This window comes from Mizuhopecten yessoensis, unplaced genomic scaffold (genome assembly GCF_002113885.1).
Source record: "Mizuhopecten yessoensis strain PY_sf001 unplaced genomic scaffold, ASM211388v2 scaffold11109, whole genome shotgun sequence".
NCBI lineage: Eukaryota > Metazoa > Mollusca > Bivalvia > Pectinida > Pectinidae > Mizuhopecten > Mizuhopecten yessoensis.
Genome location: NW_018408884.1, coordinates 591,477 through 599,837, shown reverse-complemented (window position 1 = coordinate 599,837; position 8,361 = coordinate 591,477). Strand labels below are relative to the sequence as shown.

The window sequence follows — 8,361 nt, the reverse complement described above, 5'->3', positions numbered from 1 at the left end:
TTTGAGCCAGCCCTACCCCCAAGGGCTGTAGGGTGGGGCTCAAAGGAGTCAGTGTGCTAAAATTTCTTCATTTTCCTTGTTTAGAATCAGAGGTGCTAGTTTCAAATACTTTTTAGTCTGAAATCTGTATGCTAGATATTGAATAAGGTGGTTTTATTGTTTTTTGTCACTTTGAATAATATTTCTGTTCATGTTAAAAACAAAATCAACTCTCTGTATAAATATATCAGGTGACCCATGGGCCTCTTGTTAAGTATGCGGAAACAGTTGCTTATTAAACACTTAATTGATTAATACCTAAATTTGATTGAACTACATCGATTTGAAATGGGTAGTACTATAATTGGTTATTTGGTTCGAGCTCGGCACGTTACCTGGGACAGTACCCCCTGTTCCCCTAGCCAAACATGAAGTTTATTGTGTAACGATTACTTAGTTGAAGAAATTATGCAATTATGTTGAAAAAAGAAATGTTTTTAAGCCCGGGCGGTCCCGATATTAAATAACACGCGCAATTTGAGCTTGATATAATAGCGTAACGGCATAACTCTGCCAATAAATATGTCTTCAAAAATTTTCCGATTTGGTCAATAAACAACTGAAGAGTTTTAGTTAAGCTAATGATACTGGTGAAGGCCTGGGCGAATCCGGTGTTACATGTAGATAATGAATAGTTGAGAAGTAACTAATTTCAAAATAATATAACTATGCCAATAATTGACACATTTTCCTATTTTTACACTAGTGTTTTAAATATATACATCATCAACTAAACGATCTTAAAGTTTTGGTTTGGCTAACAATAAAGATGAAAGCCTGGGCGATCCTGATATTACAAATAGCATATGTGATTTCAGCTAATGTATAGCGTATAGCGTACCAATGTACACAAAAAACGAATTGTTATATGCAGAAATTGGGTGGCTACCATTGTCAAAACGAAGAGAAATCAGAAAACTGTCCCTCCTTTATACTATAAAACATGGCACTGCACCCTCATACTTATGTAATATCCTACCTCAAAATATTGGAGATCTGACTCATTATAATTTAAGAAATTCTCAGCAATTGCGGGAGCAACGGTATAGACTCCAAACTATGCGCAACTCTTTCTTTCCTTCAACTGTTGATCTTTGGAATAATTTAGACACAACCATAAGACACTCCCAAACTCTGAACTCGTTCAAATTAAATATACATAAGTTGAATAATGTAATAACTAAATGTAATCCATGCTTTCTCAATTTTGGTCCGCGTAGGCTAANTTCAGCACAATGTGAATGTGGACACACGTGCGAGGACTCGTATCACTTCTTCTTCACATGCCCTAAATACCACATCCGACGCCTTTCCTTATTGCAGAATTTAGCATGGTATCCAGGAGATATGTCATTAGACCTAATTCTAAAGGGTGATATAGATTTAAATAATGAGGCAAACTCAAACATTGCAAGAATGGTGCAAGTCTATATCGACGGTACTGGCAGGTTTTGACATTTTGAGCACTCCCCCACCCCCCCTCTTATTTTATTCGTTTCTAATATCCTTTATACTTTGTGAAATAAATATAATATAATATAGTATGAATATCAATGTTAATATGTTTACATAATTTTGAATAATTGTGTATCTGATCTGGCTGGTATGGAGGAAGGGCTTTGAGAACACGGAACGGTTACGAGTGGATCTACAGAATACAGCTTTATGGAATGTGATGGACACAGTTTATGAAAGTGTTGATTGATGTTTTTCCAGCCAGTCAGATTACTGTTAACCAAATATTGTTTTAAACATTTACATGGGTTTGTATATTATATATATATTTAGGGGATGATCCTACCTATCTTTTACCCTTCTTCTTCTTGCTTTCCTTCCCTCGCTGTTTCTACTATATAATCGGATAAAGTTAATTCACTGCTGTCCATTATGTATTATACAACATGATGTATTAAGGAGAGGGCGTTACTAAGTTGGCAAAACTTGTGCTCAATCCTAATTGTCCTTATTTACGACAATACAAATATGTTTAAACTATAGCGTATGGTTCAGGAATATATACAATTTCAAAACACCATAACTCCGCCAATAATTTACATATTCTAACAAGTATTTCATCATTGTGTTATTTACACTCACATCTTCACAAAGAAATAGTTTTAATTGACCTAACGATAAAGATGAAAGCCCGGGCGGTCCCGATGCTGCAAATAACACGCGTGATATAAGCTTTAGCGTAATGTAGCGAAGTATCTAAAGTTAGACCAGCAAAAATCTGTTTATGATGAAGATATGTTTACACCATCTTCTATGTTTTATTTCTTATTCATTAATTAACCGGAGTAAAGTACTGTACTTTGATTAAATCAACTTTACAGAGTAATGCCCGGGCAGTCCTAATATTGCAAATAACAAGTTCTGCAGTACTGGTTAACTTCAAATTACAATAACTTGGCTAATTATGAACAAATTTGATATTTTCTTCTGTTTTGTATTTTTCGTTCCTAAAGCTATAAGCTATCAGAATAACTTGTTTTAGTCCAGTTAACTACACAGGTGAAAGACCGGGCAGTGTTTGTATCGCAAATACCAAACGTTGGGTCTTCTAGCTCTCCAGCGGGCTGTTGCGATGTTACTAATAGTCATAACTCGCTCAAATTTAATATTCATCATTTCTTGATCATTATATTTATGTTGTTACAAACAATGCAACATATACAGTTGTAGTTGTGTATAAGTGGAGACAAACGCCCAGACGGTCAATATATCACTACCGGGCTGTACCGGGCTGTACCGGGCTCTACTGAGCTGTAATTAGTAGCACCGCCTATACACTTCCTGTTTTGGAGATCGGTCCAAGGTGTAAACGAGTGTCCTGTCGAAAGAAGTCCAGTCTGCCCTTTCCGTGTCGATATTGGAAGTTCACAGGGTGAGTGTAAGGAACTAAGGTGGTTTAGTTACGTACACATCTGTAAATTACACAAAACATGTTTGGTTATATCTGTATATTACAGATTTATATGTACTACACGGTCGACAAACCTTCGCTATACTAGGTATACACACAAACCGAAAGTTGGTATAACTTCTGTAATGTATAACATGTTTAAACGGAACTATATCTTTGTGTTTGTAGTGTTGGTAGGTTTATATCGTGAAGTACGTATGTATCATGCGGTGATTGTCAATCGTAATCCGCCACTTCCAATAATCCCCGGGTACAATCGGTCAGAGGATTTACAGTAACGTGCAGGAACGTGCAGAAACGGGCAGAACAAAAATATATTTAAGATAATACAATCAGACCATTTTTTCATGCGATTATTACCGATAATTGCCTCCTCTTGATCTGTGCTACTTTTAACGGACTTCATCACTAAGAATCAAATTTAAATCAATGAGTTAGTGTTGATTGAAATGTGGCACGGTCATTGAAATCACACACATGGAAGTGTGTGACTATACATGTAAATATATATATATATATAATACATCGACATACTAGATTGTCAGAGACGATCGACAGGAAATCCAAACTGTATCGTTGTAATGATAGACCATAGGAGAAGTCGGGCGGAGACATTGTTTAAAGCGGGAGGGTTTAGAGGGGGAACACACATACTGAACCTACACGCATGGAACTATTGTATATCATATAATGAATGTGTAACGAAACGTACAAACAACAACATGATCATCTTAATTGACAAATCTGTTTCTTTCTAAGTCGGGTGGTGAAATAGTAGCACGATGTCGGGTGGTGAAATAGTAGCACGATGTCGGGTGGTGAAATAGTACCACGATGTCGGGTGGTGAAATAGTACCACGATGTCAGGTAGTGAAATAGTACCACGATGTCGGGTGGTGAAATAGTAGCACGATGTCGGTGGTGAAATAGTACCACGATGTCGGGTGGTGAAATAGTACCACGATGTCGGGTGGTGATTTTTTTATTTTTTTTTAATTTTTTTTATTCAATTTTTATTTTTTATAAACCACACATTTACACACAAAGCAACAAGCATACATTACATTGATTACAATTCCCTTCACAACGGACACCACTTTACAAGAGACCAATTATATAATGTACAAACATACACATACACACTCACAGGGGGGGGGGGGGGTTGCTAACTTTTCTTTATAGTATAATGATAATTGTTCATTATTTATAAGAGAAGCCATTTTTCTACTTTATTAAGCAAGACTATATTATTTTTGCAGTTTTTATGCTTAATTATCAAGATCTTATGAGATTTAAGTTAAAAAAGAATGTGATTCTTTAAACTTGTTATATTAAGTTCCATTTCTAGGCATTTCATTTTAAAAATGTATTGTTTAATCAATAATAGGATAAGATTATCCACTATCAAATCAGCATCCTTTGAACTGAATTGTCCAAATATAAGTTCCTGTTTGTCAAAATTCAAATCAATATTACTGGTTGCAAGCAATTGTTTTTAGTTCTCTCAAAATTTCACATACTTTACCACGATCCCAAATTAGATATTCAATTGTTTCTGGAAATCTTTTACAAAAAGTACAAGTTGAATTTTGTTTTATTCCCATTTTTTGTAGGAGTGTGTTTGTAGTTAAGATTCTATGGTTAATTCGGTATTGAAGCCATCTTAATTTAGTACTATCAGTAGTTTTAAAAGGACATGCATAAATCTTTATCCATAATTTGTCCTGAATGTTAAAAACCGAAGACCATTTCCTTTGTGACGAGGGTTTTGTATCATTTCGGCATAAAACAGCATAAATATCCTGTGCCCTTTAAGTCCTCCTTTATATAATATTAAGATTTAAAGGTATATTAGCTAAAAAAGTTAAAAAATTGGACCTTATATCATATCTATGTTGAAATTCTACAAAATTATAAAAAGAACCATCTTCTTTAATGACATCATATATAAAAAGCACTCCTTTTCTATACCACTCTTTTCAGAAAACAGTCTTATTGTTTATTTGGATATTGTGATTATACCACAAAGGATTTTCACATATTTTTTCACTATATAAATTGGACGACACTATTGTTTGATACCATGCTTCTAAAACGTGTTTCCAAAATTTATTTTTACATTCTTCACACGTAATTTTTAATTTATGCATTCCACAATTAGCTAAAGAGAACTTATCCATGTAGTTTTCAGGAATGAAAGTCCAACTAGCATCTTCTTTATAGATCCTCCGTACCCACGTTACCTTTAGTGGTGTAATGAAAGACTTTAAATGAATCATTATCAAACCATTATCAAACAAGTTCGTATGACTTAATTATAACATCCCGTTTAACTTTATCAGTTTTTCCGCACCACAAAAATTTGTATAATATGTTATTTACTTTTTTTATATAAGAGTCATGTGGGTTTGGAAGAGCTATACAAAGATGATTAAATTGTGAAATTAGCAATATTTAATAATGGTTATCTTACCTATTGGAGTGAGATTTCTTCTATTCCACGAACTTATGAGAGATTTAAGTTTAACAAGTTTCTTATCAAAGTTTAATTTAACTACTCTATGTAAATCAACATCATATTCAATGCCTAGCAAATTAAAACGTGTACTTCCCGACAAAAGATTGTGCTCTGTTGTATATTTATTATTACTATATTTTTCACTGCCTATCCAGATTACCTGGGTCTTGGTGAAATTCATTTTAAGACCTGAAATTCTGGCATAATAGTTAAGTTGTTGTAGCGTTACATTTAAAGAATTTTCTAAACCGTCAAGGATAACAGGCGTATCATCAGCAAAATGCGATAAAATAATGTCTTTGTTATTTACAACAATACCGCTGATATCAGAATTATTTCTTAATAGAATCGATAAAATTTCAGCACATATAAGATAAAAATATATGAAGAAACGGGTTCCCCCTGACGGCATCCACGCTCGATAGTGAAAAAATTGGATAGGTTCCCTCCTATGTTAACTGCAGAGCGTATATTTTTTTGAAAAAGGTTGATCCAGTTAATAAGTGATGGTTCAAAATTGAAGAAATTTAAGGTTTTTGTAATAAAATTCCAAGACACATTTCAAAATCAATTAATAATAGAAGACCAGGTATGTCATTTTCTTCAGTATAATGCATTAAATCATAAATTAAACGTGTATTTTTTCCAATATATCTACCTGGAATAAAACCGGCTTGACTGTTGCCAATTAATTTAGTTATTACAGTTTTGAGTCTTTCTGCTATCGTGCCGGATGCCATCTTATAAATAGTATTGAGAAGTGTGATGGAACGCCAGTTTTTTAGTTTATTACGGGGTTTGTCGCCTTTTGGGATGCATGTTATAATTCCTTGTTCTTGAGTAACTGACCGTTCTGAAACTGAATAACCAAAATTAATTGACCTGACAATGAAATGCCCAAGTTGTTTCCAAAATACTTTAAAAAATTCAACAGAGAAGCCGTCGGAACCAGGACTTTTATTATCCTTCATTTTCATTAGTGTTTTTGCCATTTCAGATATAGTTATTTGTCCTTCTAATGATAATGATTCTAGGGGAGATAATTTAGGTATATCATATGGATTAAACAAGTCCTCTAAGTTTACATCCTGTGTAGCAGTATTTCTTTTGTACAACTTTTCATAAAAAAGTTTTGTTTCATTTAGAATGTCTTTCTGTTCTAAAATCACTATACCATCATATTTTTCTATCTTTGGAATAATTTTACTGGTGAAGTTTCTAGATTCTAGTCCACAAAAGTACCTAGTTGGCTTTTCTCCTTCAATTATCCATTTTGTTCGAGAACGTGTCATATTGCCCAGTAATTTATGCTTTCTTAATTTTTCTAGTTCTCTGTTTTTTATGTCAGTATTATTTAACTCAACATTACGTGATAGTGCTCCCCTTTCTAGTTCCTGAATATCTTCAATTAACTTTTTCTCTGTATCGTTACTGGTTTTTTTTTATAGCATGAGTATGAAATAGTCTTACTTCTGATTTCTAACAGTAAAGTTTCCAAAAACAGTTTATCATTAATTACAAACATCAAGTCTTCCAAAGAAACATCTTCAATATTGTCCATATTGTAAATTGGTACTGCATACTGTTTCAATGTTCACAATTAGAGATTTAATGGTATTTAAATATTCTGAATCTTGAAGTAAAGGATTATTGAATTTCCATAACCCCCTCCCCTTTTGAAATTTGGTGAAGCTTAAACTTATAACTGACATGGAAGGGTCTGAGCGATATCCTGGCTCAATAGACGAAGCAGTTAAACTTGGGAGCAGTCCATCGGATATAAAAATGCAGTCTAATCTTGCCTGTTTACATGGATTTCTTCTACGCCAAGTGTATCTTCTTGTATCCGGGTTTAATTCTCTAAAAGTATCTATCATACCTAATTCTTGTTTAAGTCCTAAAACTTTATCTCTGGCCTTGGGGTTATTTATTTGCCGATACTTATCACTGTCTAATGTCGGATCAATAACTAAATTAAAATCCCCACATATAACAAACTGAAAATGTCCCAACTCTGTTAAAATATTTTCCACTGTTTCATAAAAATCTGGTCTGTCACTGTTAGGACCATATACAGTTATAAGTGTAAGTTTTTCACCTTCTATTTGGATGTTAAAAGCTAAAATATTCCCATTGTCATCTTTTATAGTGTTTAAAATCTTATATTCAAAGTTATTATTAAAAAGAATGGCAAGCCCTCTAGAGTTTGAATTGTAGGAATTAAAGAAGCAATCAAGACCCCAATTAGCCCGTATTAAATTTTCCTTTTCTGCTGTAAAATGTGTATCCTGAAGACAAAAAAATATTATAATTTTTATTTCTCAAGTATGCATCACCAAGACCCTGGCAATATGTGTTATCGCGACCATCCACGAGTTACTCCCCTTCGAAGAGTTCTTGCTGGAAAATGCACAGGTCTCGCGAGAGAATGCGAGGATACGGGGGCAAAACAATCTGCCATGTGTAAACAATATGCCCCACCTTCACTGTATTGAACCAACAAAAATAACTCACAAGAATAGAGGTCACATCAAATGCATTTAGTGATGACATTCCAATCAAATTGTTTGTCCAAAACAAGCCTTCTGACGTTTCTTTTACATAAAGGTAACACACGATACTCTGTACGCCGCTGACGGTCCGTCACAACTGTGACGCTTTAGCTTCGTCCTCTTTTTCAATATCTGGCCAATTTAACATGTCTGCTTGCTATCATAGGTGTACTAGCTCCCCATTTTTCTTATTTGAAGTAGGTGATACCTTACATGGAAGTTCGTGGAAATTCGTATCTGAATGTTTTGTCCGTTGCCCCAGCGAGTACAGTTTAATCCCCTCCTATTTGAAGAGTTCCACTGGTCGCGATATCATCTATTGGCAG

General features: G+C 34.2%; 2 protein-coding genes across 2 annotated transcripts in view; both read left to right on the top strand.

The window, feature by feature from the left end:
* LOC110465979 (transcription intermediary factor 1-beta-like) overlaps positions 1-8,361 on the top strand; it is a 104,648-nt gene that overhangs the window by 19,839 nt on the left and 76,448 nt on the right. The window contains exon 2 of the mRNA XM_021522202.1: positions 5,251-5,259. The gene's annotated coding sequence lies outside the window, so the exon portion shown is untranslated. The remainder of the gene's footprint in view (positions 1-5,250; positions 5,260-8,361) is intronic.
* LOC110465968 (transcription intermediary factor 1-beta-like) overlaps positions 2,816-8,361 on the top strand; it is a 20,138-nt gene continuing 14,592 nt past the window's right edge. Inside the window, exon 1 of the mRNA XM_021522185.1 lies at positions 2,816-2,926. The gene's annotated coding sequence lies outside the window, so the exon portion shown is untranslated. The remainder of the gene's footprint in view (positions 2,927-8,361) is intronic.